The sequence below is a fragment of the Lagopus muta genome, chromosome 9 (genome assembly GCF_023343835.1).
Source record: "Lagopus muta isolate bLagMut1 chromosome 9, bLagMut1 primary, whole genome shotgun sequence".
Classification (NCBI taxonomy): Eukaryota; Metazoa; Chordata; class Aves; order Galliformes; family Phasianidae; genus Lagopus; species Lagopus muta.
In genome coordinates this window covers 12,743,447-12,756,706 of record NC_064441.1, presented here as the reverse complement: position 1 = coordinate 12,756,706, position 13,260 = coordinate 12,743,447, and the positions used below count along the sequence as shown (strand labels likewise).

The 13,260-nt window shown below is 37.3% G+C and overlaps 1 long non-coding RNA gene across 3 annotated transcripts in view; it reads left to right on the top strand.

The window, feature by feature from the left end:
* Positions 1-13,260, top strand: part of LOC125697402 (uncharacterized) — a 431,807-nt gene that overhangs the window by 263,092 nt on the left and 155,455 nt on the right. The window contains exon 1 of one of the 3 annotated variants that reach the window (XR_007378780.1): positions 9,708-9,785. The exons of the other annotated variants lie outside the window; for them this stretch is intronic. This is a non-coding gene — a long non-coding RNA (uncharacterized LOC125697402). Of the gene's footprint in view, positions 1-9,707; positions 9,786-13,260 lie in introns of those variants that run through there. 3 annotated transcript variants of the gene reach the window in all.

Genomic DNA, 13,260 nt, shown 5'->3' with positions numbered 1-13,260 from the left:
CCTACTTTTACAGTCCTCCTGGAATCTAACCTATAGATAATGCAATTGCTTGTAGCAGATAAAATTAGAAGCTTTGCGGTCATTTAAATGTGAAAATATTAAACACATGTCTGGGAATTGTCTGGAATTTACAGCAGGTGTAAAAGGCAGTAGTTTGATTGCTAGGAAAATAATTAATTGACATCCGTATGATTGTATTTCAGCTAAATCACAGCTACTATTTCAGACTCTGCAAATTTGGGATGACATTGATGCATTTTTTGCTTTTGTTTCCCTTTGGTAATGTATTTTTAGGAATTAATAAGCCTTCAGAATCTCATTTCTCCCAACACTAAATACTATGGCAGGAATTGTGCTGCTTCAGTGATCACAGAATGTAGTCAGTAAACACAGACCATGCATTTTCTAAGTGACATGGAATGAGTTTTTGAAAGAACTTTGTTTCCAATAGTACTTTTTCTGGATAACCAATGATATTTGGATTTGCTACTTGTTAGGACTAATGTTTCTTTATAGGAAATGCGTACTTAGGTGGGGTAATTCCAGAATACTGATTCTTTGCATGTCTAAATATCATAAACAGTCTGAGTGTAGGTGGTCAGTAATGCTGCTGTTCATTGTAGTGGGTTTGTTATCCTGTGTATCAAATAGGCTAATGTCATTTTTAGTGATTTCAAGGGAGATTGTGATAGCAGAATAAGGGAAGGGTTTTTTTCTGCACCGCCACAATTGTGCCATCAGCCTACTAGCAGGCCATGCAAAGTATTTGACAGGATTTTTTTTTTCTTTTTTTTCTTAAATGGGCAGTGACATTCAGTGATTCTTCAGAGACTCAAAACCAGATGGTATTTTCTACACAGTAAAGGGAAATGTAGTCCATGCAATTATTGAATTATAATTTTCTTCCTCATTCTTAGGCAGGTTCAATAGTACTAAAGCTCTGTTAATATTTGGCTTACATAGTTCCTTTCTTCCTCCATTTCCCATGACTGAAATCTAACCATTATTTGTTTTAAATTTAACTTGTTTTTACTGCTGTAACAATAATTGTTTTGTTATTGCTTGTAGAATCTCCCAGGGTGGCTCACAGCTGGACAGGGTTGGAACACATGCACAGTTTAGCTCCCTCAGGGCATGTCTATGACCTGGAAGGGCCATTGAAGGCTCCAGTGCAGCTTTTTGCTTGCAGCAGCCTTGTTCCAGAAGTGCAGCATACAAGCCTCAAAGTGCGTCTTCTCATGACCATGTCAGGGACAGAAGAAGAGTGGTGGGAATGGGTGGCTGTATAAAACTTCCCAAAAAAAAGCTGTTTAATAGAAGTCTCATACAATCTCGCCCTTTCCTCCTCCAGTCTTCTGGTGCATTCATCAGGACTTTGATTCTGTTTTGTAGTCATTGGAAAAGTCATTGGCTGAGTATATTGACCCAATTATTAACACAACATAAGAATGGAATATGTCAAACTTCTGCTAGAGCATAGAGCATTTTTTATTATAAAATAATAACACAATTTTTCATAGAAAGCATGGGTCAAGTTTGGGTTTTGTCATCTTTTCTAAATCTCTTTTTGTTTGTTTTGAAATATGTTTTAGTGCCAGTAATTTTGTTCCTTCTCCATGTGTTTTGCCTGTTCCATCCTAAGGTGTACCTTTCTTTTCCAAAGCTAGAATCTAGATCAAAACAAATGCTGAAAGTGGACAAATGGTTCTGTAAATTCTGCTGATAACTCTGACAGCTTTGGTGATGACTTGTGTTTTGGCAGCTGAAAAATTAACCTAAAGCAGGACACATCTTTGAGATTAACTCTGCCTGACAGTGACTAAGCTGACTTCAACTTACTGACATGTAGCTGTTATGGAATGATGTGCTGTAGTTCACATATGAGCATGGCAGGTAGTTTAAAAACATAAATGTATTGATGATTTAAAGTTGATAGCTATTAGCAATCTTTTAGATTCTCTTTGTATGTAGGACTACAGGATTTTCTGAGGTAAATGGCTCACAGTGTACAACTGAGCAAAACACTCAGCCAACATCTACTTTCTTCTGGATTGAGGTTTTGGGACTATGGTTTTTCTGAGCTTCAAACTGTGTTCCCTGACATCACATAAATTTCATCTGAGGCTTTTCAGCAGACTTCCTAAATCACCTCTTCATCTGTAGAGCCTCATTTGTCCTCAGGCACTCTCTTGGCTGCACTTCTGTGGCTGGGTGGGCTGCAGTTCTGAGCTGGCAAATGGCATTGAGTAACTATTTGGAGGCATTGCTCAATACAGTCCTCTAGTCTCCTTCTCAAACATCTTGTAGGGAGGTGGAATCAGGAGGTAGACCAATATTTTAAAGAGGCCATCAGGCAAACAGATGTATGTATGGAAATAGGGTAAATGCTTCCAAAATACAACATGATGATTCCTGTGGCTCTTAGGATGCTTTGTATGTGTCTTCTATACTCCTAACTGATATTTAGCTTTTGGCTTCGCACATCTAAATGCCTTGTTTCATTTAGGCCATTGAAGGATTTGTCCTGTACATATAGAAGATGAACAGTGGACATTCCTTCAAGCACTTTCAATCCAGTTGTCTGTATACAAAAATTGCAAATCTGAAATTTAACTGACCTCCACCATCAATGTTGCTGCACTGTGCGATTGCTTTGCTGCTAGCAACAAATGAGATCCGTAGTGTCTTCCATGTATTGAAGAAACCGGTCCATATTCTAGCAAGATTTTAGATTTCTTCTGTATGACTCCTGTGGGCAAAAATCATTTTTATTCATAGTTTCCTGAATCAAGAAGTAGGAAATATTTCCCTCTGTATTTTTCCTTAGAGTATTTTACAGGAAAATTGTAATGAAATAAGAGACATATGAAAGTATGTTCAAAATAACTATAATCACTCAAAGAATTTAAGTTATAATGGTCAAATGGCATGAAAAATTTAACTTGAGAGATAACTGTATATAATTAAAATACAGTTCTAGTGGGGATTAACCTCTTCATATATTATTACTTGTGTAGGGCTTATTAAATTAGTGAGTAAAAATGTGCTGCTATCCCTTCCCCGTGAAATGCAAATTTGACCTACTTTTTTTTTCTTTAAAACAATAATTGTTCTAAAACATTAAAAAAAAAAAAAAGAAAATGAAAAGTAGCTTTGATGCAAATATTTATTTAAGAATTAGCAGTTTTTCTTGTAAATACTGAAGTCTATATTACTTACAAATAAAAGAAAAAACATTTTAAAATAAATGCCTTTTGATTAAAATGAAAACATTTCAGTGGTGTGTACAGAAAAAAGGTCTGAGAGGAAGTAGCTGATTTTAGTGTTTTTTAAATCAGTTAAGAAACAAAAGCTCAAATTTATTCAGCTAACAGCTTAAATAAATTTTACATGGACAATATGGGCATTCCAACAGCACACGGAACTCACTGAAATATTTCTAACAAAGGTGATACAGTCCATACGTGGATGCTGCCTTCAAAGTGTAAGAGACATATTTACTTGTGGAGGGAAGCAGGTTCATTAAGAAGGGCCATCTTGTCACAACTGACATTAATTAGTTCTGACACGGTTTTCAGAAGAGCAACAAGGAGTAGTTCACAAAAGCAGAGTGTGCATTGGACTTAATTATCTTTCCTTTTGCTGTTTGTTGTTGTCTGTTCCTCAAATCAGAGCAGACCCCAGGCCAGCTCTGCCTGTTTTGCTTCTTTCTTTGAACTGCGCAGCCAACAGTGGCATTGTGTCTTCCCCACAGCTCATTTACTTGTCAGTTACCACTAGGTGTTAGGTTTACCTTCTAAGGTTTTTTCAACACAAAGTTTTGCAGTAAAAAATTTGGTTCATCCATGTCAGAAGTGGGCAAAGTCATTTTAAGGGCAAGGGATGCCTTGAAGTAGGACATGATTAACACAAGCTCCCTTTCAATGGACACCTCAAGGGTGGCTGTGGTGGCTGAAGCAGGCAGGGACACCTAGAGTGTGTGTGGGATCAGCACGGCTCGCACTGCTCGAATTTCATTTCTAGAAGCTGGTGTTTGAAACATGATATATCAAGCCATCTGTGTGTGCAGGAATATGACATTCCAAAGTATTTGAAAGCACAAAATTTCTTACATATCCATTCCAACAGATTTCTGTGCAGTAACGTTTTACTGTAAACCCTGGTAATCCTGCATCCAGTGGCTGATCAACCCCAGGTTTCTTTCATTGTCAGGACAGTGTGTAAGTTGAGTTCGAAGTTGAGTACAATAAACACTGACATGTTTACAGACTGTACCCTGTTCATTGGAGCTACTGCTGTGATACTGAGCCATCTCGTCACAAAGCTGCCCCTGAGCTGTTCTTTTTGTATTTAAAATTGATTTTCTATGATTTTTCAATTTTTCATTTTCCATTTTCAGTTTGATTCAAATTTTCAATTTCAATTTCTTTCAATGTTCTTCCTGTTCAATCATTTTCCTTAGTCAATGCAATAAAGGCATTGTTACTTTAGGCCCACTACCTTCTGCTGTAAATCTGCTGCATGCCTAATTTGTGGTTTAACAGAAGCTGTCTGGGCTATATGTTACGTTATACATAGCTACAGAGTTATTTGGAGCAACCACTAACAACAGATGCATATATTTATATGTTCAGGTGTGTGATCTGCACAAACCTTCAGGCCTGTCTAGGAAGCTAAGGCGCTGGGAAGTTGTTTTTAGACTAGAATAGTATATGAATTTAAGGCTTTGTCTGTTCTTAAAGAAATGAAAAGTAAACCTTGTGACTCACACTGGCATATAAAGAGAGGACAGGCCATGGAGTAAATCATTCACATCTCACAGTTACATTTCCATTTTTCCACTAAAAATCTCACATATCTTCAGAGAGATGTGCTTTGCAACAGGCTGTGGGGAGGTAATGCCAGATGCAACTTGATGTTCATATCTGGGAACAAAAGATGCACCTGCATTGTTTATGAGCAGCCTCATAAATATGGCAAAGCTTTTCGTCCTGAGACTTGTTCGTGTCCCTGTCCCAACTGTTCACTCTGATCATAGTGTTGTTCCTCCCTGAGCAGGAGTTCGTGGTATCTGACAACCGCAGTGTATTAATATTTGGAAAGTTGGAAATGTGTATTATTGTATATATTTTTCTATATGTTGCCAAGCGCTCCTATGCAGATTATTCCTTTGAAGAATGTTTGCTTTTATTTTAGTTTTCTCTCAATTATTCTACCTGTGATTTCTTAAATCTGCTTAAATCTCTATCAGAACTACAGAAATGGAAAAACTTGGCTGTGAAGAGGTACAGTTATGTGAGAACTGGGTTGTGCCTGGCCAGGTTTCCTTACTTTTATGTAGTCTCCTGGTATAGGCTATATTTTCCTCTCCTTACAACAGCAAGAGAATGATATGAATCAGCATTTATGGCTAATTATCAAATCTCACATATAATTCGTTGTGAACGAGGTGTAATTCTACTGATTTTTTTCTTTGGTCCTGTGGACTAAAATGTTTTTATAAACTTGGTTGTCTAAATTATACTGGTAAAGGCAAGAAAAAAAAAGCTATTTAAAACATATTTGGTTCATACATATGCGTTTGTAATTACAGGAAAGACATTATAACATCTACAGAATATGGATTACCAGATTATCTAGCTGCTTTTTCAAAATAATTCTTCCTTAGAATACAAAAACATACTAGTGTTAGTTTCATGCTATTTAAAATTAGCCAATGCATTAGAGACTGTTTAAGTAGGTAGGTGCAACTTAATGTCAAACTTCTGACTAGAGCATTTAAATTTAAATGTAATCCATGAAGCGATAAATGCATCTCTAATTAGCATTAATGTAACATGATTACAGAATAAACATTTGATTAGTGCATTTAAATTTCAGTGTAATAAACTTCTGAACTAATTAGTAATAAAGTGCTGTTAATGCCAGCCTTTAGATGAGATGTTTATCTGTTGTATACAGAGAAGGTGTTTATATTTGAAACTCAAAACAGAACCGTATCCCCACCTGTGGGTGTGGAAGCTAAATAGCCCAGTCAGTAACCAAACCTTTGGAAATAACTTTCCAGTCCTCACTTGGAATATTTTTTAATGCAAATTTAGAGATTCAGAGGCTCATGGCTTTATAGATCTTTCTGACAAATATTCAAGCCAAGAGTGTAAGCAACAGCCCCAGATCCATGCCTGCCACCTGGCAGAGAGAGGTACAGAATCCCCACCTGATCAATTAGCTGAACAATCTGAATCTGCTATCGTTTGGGAGAAACATGGTGCTATGAATAAAGGGAAGTGTTGGTGAAAAGCACTGACTTAGTAGCAATACTCACGTTTCCGACTTGTGATTCTTCCAACTGACTGTTAAGTCTTTGAGAGCCTTAACAACAAAACGTGGACTGGGAATCTCCAAAGAACATCAGTTACTATTGAAAACCAAAGGGAGGTGGCATTGTTAAAAGTTTTGACATTTGTTGCAGCCAATGGCTTCCATTTCTCATTTTCCATTCCAGATGGACTTTTGTCAGTGGAGGTGCAATTTCATATGGAATCTGTCTGATGTTGCACAGCATTCTCAGCTCTGTAAGAATATCCAAATACTGATTATTCAATGAAAGGAAATTATTAAAATCTTCATAGAGAGAGAATTAGTACCATCATTTGAGAATACTGGATACTGAGTGAAAAATACTGAACAAAACACAGCATTTATGTAAGTAATCGCTTCGTTCTAAAGTATAAGCTCTGCAGAGGATCCCCATACCACAGAGCAAGCAGCCATTCTGCAGTTCTTCAGCCCTACACTGAGTGTCCATTCAGAAACATTTCAGGAAGCATATCTTTCAGTACACAAAAAGCTTTTTTGGACAGCACTCTTACTCTCTGTAAAGGTTGCTTTATCACTTTTGGCATAAGGGGCGTTCAGGAACTGTAGAAGAAATCTTTGTTGTAGTCATTATTTTCTCACTAGGTTTAATCACTGAATGTATTTGGATTCCCTGTTATAAGAGAAACTTATTTGAGCATTTTATTTTTGCAGTAAGACTGAAATCAGTTAACTAATTTATAGGAGAGAACAATTCTTCCAAACAGCTTTTTTGGGTTCCCAGTGTCATTTGCAGTATAAGTGTAGCTATAAATAAATCAAAGCTCTTTTCAATGGGAAGTCAATCTCAAGGGACGATATCTTTCTTGCCATGAAGTATTAGCTATTCTTTAGTGACTTAAAATCTGTAACAGGGAATATGTAATTAGCTCATTTCAAGAATATTTCCAGTGGGATGGAGTTTCAATCTATGATCTTCTGGGATAGCAGCACTTATTTACATTGCACAAGCGTACATGTTGTGGATGTAAGGTTTTGTGTTGTACTTACAGTAAGCTTTACAATAGCTGCAAACATTCTCCTGTGTTTTCAAAATGGGAGATTCTCAAAACAGTAGATTTCACTGTTTGTATATTCAGAAGTGACGGTACTTCAAATGTACATTCAGTAGAGCTTACAGCTTTAACCTGCAACTAGAGCAGTGTCAGTGCCAACTCTTTGCTCCCACTCAAAATATTCCTGTGTAGGCACAACTTTCCCACTCTTTCTTCAGATTGGCGTGAAGCTCTGTCCTCTACTGTCCTCTTTCTTCTCCATTCTCTTTTTCAGCAACACCAGTCATTTTCCCTTATCTGAATTTTCCTCATCATTTGGAATCATCAGCAAATGTTCATTCATTGGCACTGTGAAGTAAATCAACTCAGTGGGAATGACATACCTGTTTCATTAGTGCAGTACTGTGATCTTTATACTACCTACTGCTTGGCTATTGAGTCTTTTGTGCTTGTCAGATCTTGGATGGGGACATGGCTTTGTGTGTGGAGAACAGTTCTCATGCACACATTGGACTTCTTGTTTTTCTGGAGTCACAAGGCCATAGTGGAGCACAAAAAAATTATACGTGAGAGTATCGTGGTATCAGTTTTTCCAGTTGCCTTTACTTATGCATGTGGTGTGTAACTACTAGACTGTTTACACATAATAGAACTTCTGCAAGTACTAGTTCTGCATCTTTAAACTGCATTACAGTGCATTAAATACGCTGCTTGTGCAAAAAAATACATGTATTTTTGGATGTATTGGATGTTCAGGAGTATATATTTGGATCTCATTTTATGGCCTACCACTTTATATTCATCTAATTTATCTGTTGCTACTCTTACTATGTTAACTAATTTTGATATACTGAATTTATGTATATCCCTGCTACATTTGGACAGAAGTGTTTCCTGCTTGATGCAGACAGCTCAAGCAGGTTTTCACATGGTAAAATCTTGTATTTTAAATCATTACAGTTCTTAATTTGCATATTACGGGTTGATGTTTTAGACTGCTTTTCCTTTATCAGCTTTTGAACACTGTCACTTCAAGTCCAACGGATGCTAGCAAGTTAAGCTAAACAGTCAGCCAGATGAGCCCTCAATAAGGGAGCATCCATTGGCCTTATGTCTGTTGTGCTACTTGGGTAAAGTTGTTTCTATTCTGTATGCTGTAGGAAGATGCTGTTTCTACTGATATTTTGATGTTCATCTGTGCATTATCTCTGATCAATGAAGTGAGAATTACTGCATAAACTTAGGGAAAGTATTTTGTTATTCATAGTTTGACTACTAAAGCTCATCCACATTTTCCAAAGCCATTCATTTTACAAAATTACTGCATTTCTGTAAATTCAAACTTAAATTTTCTAATAGTTCTGGCTCCTCTGGACACTAAATCGTACTTAGAGATCATTTTGTGCAGTTATGCTCAAGGCATACCTTAATATTTGTTTAAAAAGTTTCAGTTGTATTTTAAGCAGATTATAACCTTCCAAACCAGAAACAGACTGAACACAATTTTTCTGTCTTTGTTCCTTCTTCAGTATAATTGAAGAAAGCAAGTGGTATGTTTACAAAAGAAAAAGAATTGGTGGGTGGGAAAAGAACCCTAACCAAGAACGTAGTCTGAATTTGAAGAATTTTCTCTGAGCCATTCTTCATTCTACTGCATTATTCAGCAGTAGAAAAGCGAACTGTATCATACTGACACTTTCTATTAATTTCAGTTAAATTTAAACTCAAGATCATACCACCCATAGTGGTACGTGCTTACTATTGAATGCAGGTATCATACTGCCATAGAGGAGATGATGATCCAGAATACAACACCTTGTTTTTAATAGATGCCAAAGTGCTTTATAAACTTCAGAGAACTGAACCTCAGCACCACTGTGCAGAGCAGCCAGCCTGTTTCACCACACATGGCTCTGAGGGAGCTGCTGCTCTTGCCCAGCTGTGGACATTTACTTTGTAGGCCTCAGGGGGTTGATCGGTCTTCAAAGTAGAAGTTTTACTTTTTGAGTAATCTGGAACAGCAGGTTGTGGTTCAGCTGCTTTTCCTTCTTACTATTTTTTCCAGAGACTGACTGGTGAAATTATTTTTTGTCTTGCTTCATTTTCTGGATGCTAAACCAAAAAAAACAAAAAACAAAAAATAAAAACAAAAAAAGTCTTTTTTTTTTTCCCCTCCTCTTAACTTTTCTCTAACACAAGTGGCTTTCCCCCTTGATTTAAATAGTCTTCACCTGTGCTTGCTCCCCAGCTGCTCAGCCAGCTCTTCAGGTGCCTATTGGTGCAGACTGCCTTCCATGCCCAGTGGGATATCAGTGATACTGTTGTGTTAATGTGCTTTAGCTTTTCTGCAATTTTTACTGCTCTGTTTTCCTCCTCTGGCTGTAATTGACTGAAGTTTCTGGTGCGTCAGTGGTAAGTCAATCTACATGCAGATAAACATTAATTACTAATATTGATATTTCTCTCAAGGCTGTCTCTTAAGAGGGCACTTGGGACTATATCTTAAGACATTTTTTTTCTCCCGACCTGTTTGGGAAGTGTCTAAATACAGAGGCCAGTTGTTTTTCATCTCTGTTCTGCAATGATTTGTCACAAAAAGCTGGTCGTCGTCTGTGATTTGTACGTGAGTTTATCCTGAATCTCTCATCCTCCTTTCTCCCTCCAGTTCTTCTCTAACCTTTGGTAAGCCTTGTAGCTAGCAAACAGGGCACGTGGGAGGAGGTAAAAAAAATTATCAAACACGATGGTAGAGAAGGAAATAGCAGGTGCTGAAAACTAGGAGCTCATATGAACAGGGCATGGGGTACAGAGTAAATCAGTAGTGTTACAGCACATACAGCTCCTGTTGGATAATTTCTAGAATGCATACAGCTGGAGAAAGGAGCTGTGCCAAGACAATGACTCATTTGCATGGTTTCATAAATCAAGTCAAAAGATGCTTGAGATGACGGCAGCAAGTTCTCACTGCTTTTAGCAACATCTTCCTTTGTAGTGAACCTTTTAGAAATAGTCCCTCCATCAATATATAGAACTCTTAACATCAAAAAATCCTCTCCAGAGGAGAGTGGCCTCAAGGGAAATATGTGTCTAGGTTAGAAATGCAGAAATTAATTATAATCTGGAGACCAAATGCTGATTTATACTGCCTTTATAATTTCACTGAAGGCTTCCAAAGGCTGACCCTGGCCCGCAGTAGCTTGAACCTGTGTCACATCTTCACCTGTAAGAGCATCCACACACTCTGTGAGTCTTTTGTACTTTTATACCTTCATACCTATCTGGAAAAGGTCATTCAACCAAACAGGGACCATTCTGTCTGGCATTTGGTGGGGGTAGCTTTAGTACCTTTGGCATACAGGCAGCTCAGATGAAAACAACCTCAGTCCCTCATTCTTTTAGTACTCAGTAAACCCACACCAATTAGATGCTTGGAACCTGAGGGGTTATTCAGGTCCTAATTAGAAGCCTCCCAGAAGACAAGGCTTGTATGTATTAGTGCAAGTAAAGTGGGTGCAGCTTCAGCTCCTTATTGTTGCTATTAGTTTTGTGTGAGACAGTTTGAAATAATTAGATGAAAACCCAGTAGTTAAGGAAAACAAATGTAAACCAGTGGGCAAAATTTAAAGTAATTTATGACTGAACAGCACAGTAAAACTTGAATAGCCTTCCTCGCTTTCTGTGTGAACTGAAGGTTCATGTATTTATGCTAAATGGCTTGTGATAATTCTTTCCTAAAAGAGGTGATTTGTAAGCGAAAGCAATAAGCTGAATTTGGTTATTTTTATTCCCTGATCCACTTTTTCCCCTATATTTTCTTTATGAAGTTCTTCTGAACACTTCTTCAGAGCTATCTGCACTTTATAATTTATACTTTGTTATTGAGATAAGTCATTTGTAAATATAGGCTTCCAGTGTTTGGTGTTACTCAGATTTATGTATCACTTGAGTGGAATATTGATTTTTCTTATCTCTTTATTTTTGCAGTCTAGGTTTTAAGGATATAAAAATGGAGGTGACATAGTTTTCTGTTTTTAAATTCAGACTAAACAGAATTTCTATACTTCTGTATATCTTTACAAGTTTGAGAACATTGTCTAGACTTACGTGATGGAAAGATGAGATTAGGGGAAAATATACTGTAGTTAAAGAAAAATATGAAAACACATGCTAACTGAAGATAAATTCAGTATCACTTACGATCAACACATCTTAATTTGTGATTTTATTAGTTTTTGTTTAAATCTTTTTTTTTTTTTTGTCATTCATAAATTATTCTTATTCATCACAGCTCACTGTATAACTGATAGCAGATGTAACATTTAGGATGTGCTGCATACCAGATCAAATATTGAAGCAGCATGAGAAATCTCAGTGCATGTGTAAATTTTTTATATTGTCCATTGAAATACAATTTAGTTCTTTTGAACACCCGTGGGACTGTTTGCAATACTTCCAAGTACAGCCTGACCCAACATGTCTTTTTTTTTTATGACGTAGAATAAAGCGAATGGATTTTTAAGAAGCAGGAAAGGCTGTCCTTAGCAATATGCCATTAAGGCAGCATTTTATTCGTTAGAGTTGTTATTTTGGAGTCAGGTATTTCAGGGCATAGCTTTCTATCCTATTAAGTGATTCCTATTTTTCTCTCTCTAAATAGTTCTTCTTGGCAACAATGCTTAAATTTGGATTTCTTTTAGAAGGCTTATTCTTGATCTGCATCCTTTTTGGTCAACCTAAGCAGCTTTACCTTGAGATGGCTATTGGTAGCACTACAAATTATCTGCTTCTGTAATGATTCTTTAGAAGAGTATGAGAATCCAGTGCAAATTAGCAATAAAAATGCTAAAGCTATATATCGCAATTTAGGAATAGGCAACAATTTAGGAATAATATCTGTGCCTGAAGCAAATTCTGGTGATTCACTGGTAATTTGCTAGTAGCCTTTTAACTTGATTCTCATTTGTAAAGTTAATGGTAGGTTATTTGCATTGTGATTGAAAGACCTGAAAGCTTAGTTATTTAAGAGTATTGATTTCTTAAAATGGAATTTTATATTAAAGATCTTCCTGTCATAAATGATAAAAATAATAGCAAGAATGTCACTTCCACATGTTTTAAAATACTGCTCTGGTACAGATGGTATCTTTGTTTGGCATGAGGTTAGTACTTGCTGGTTGGCAGATAGAAGAAGGCGCTGTGCTTATTTAGCACACCTGCTTTTATGACAAACATGAAGAACCAGCATTATTTGCTTTTAAAGAACAGGATTCCATTCTGATGCAGAGGGTTTATGTAATCTCTACAGTCAGGACTAGGAAGACAGGCAGTTGTCTGGAGTAGCAGGCTGCTGGAGACAGCAAAATGGATGCTGTGGTGTTTTGCCTGTCCCCCAGTGCTTCTGATCCATCTCTCTAACTTCTGTGCTTTGTGATGAGGAGAGATGGCTGCACCAGGAGGAGGCTTTTGCAATACAGTCACTGTCATTTCTGCTCTTTGTTGGGCACCACAGGGATCCAAAGCAGCAGGACTACTTTGTGGCCCACTAACCCTGGCTGAGGTTGTCTCCTTCCCATAGCTTGGCAGGAGAAACAGTTCTGGTCTCATGCTTTATCCTATACTGATAAAGAACCTTGAGCTGATGCTTTATTGATTTGCTCTGTGTATGTATTTTTTTTATGGGGGGGGTACAGAGGGATTTTGATAGCAATATAACCAAGCATCTCTTAGTACTGGGAGAGCAGGCAGCTGGGCTTTTCCCCAGCTCTGCTGATGGGCACAATGCAACCTAGAAGTAAAGCACTCTACTGCTATGAGGGGAATGTATCTCCTGCTGGACCTTTACGCAACTCTTCAAGATATATCACAGACCAGGGGATAAAATTGTGAT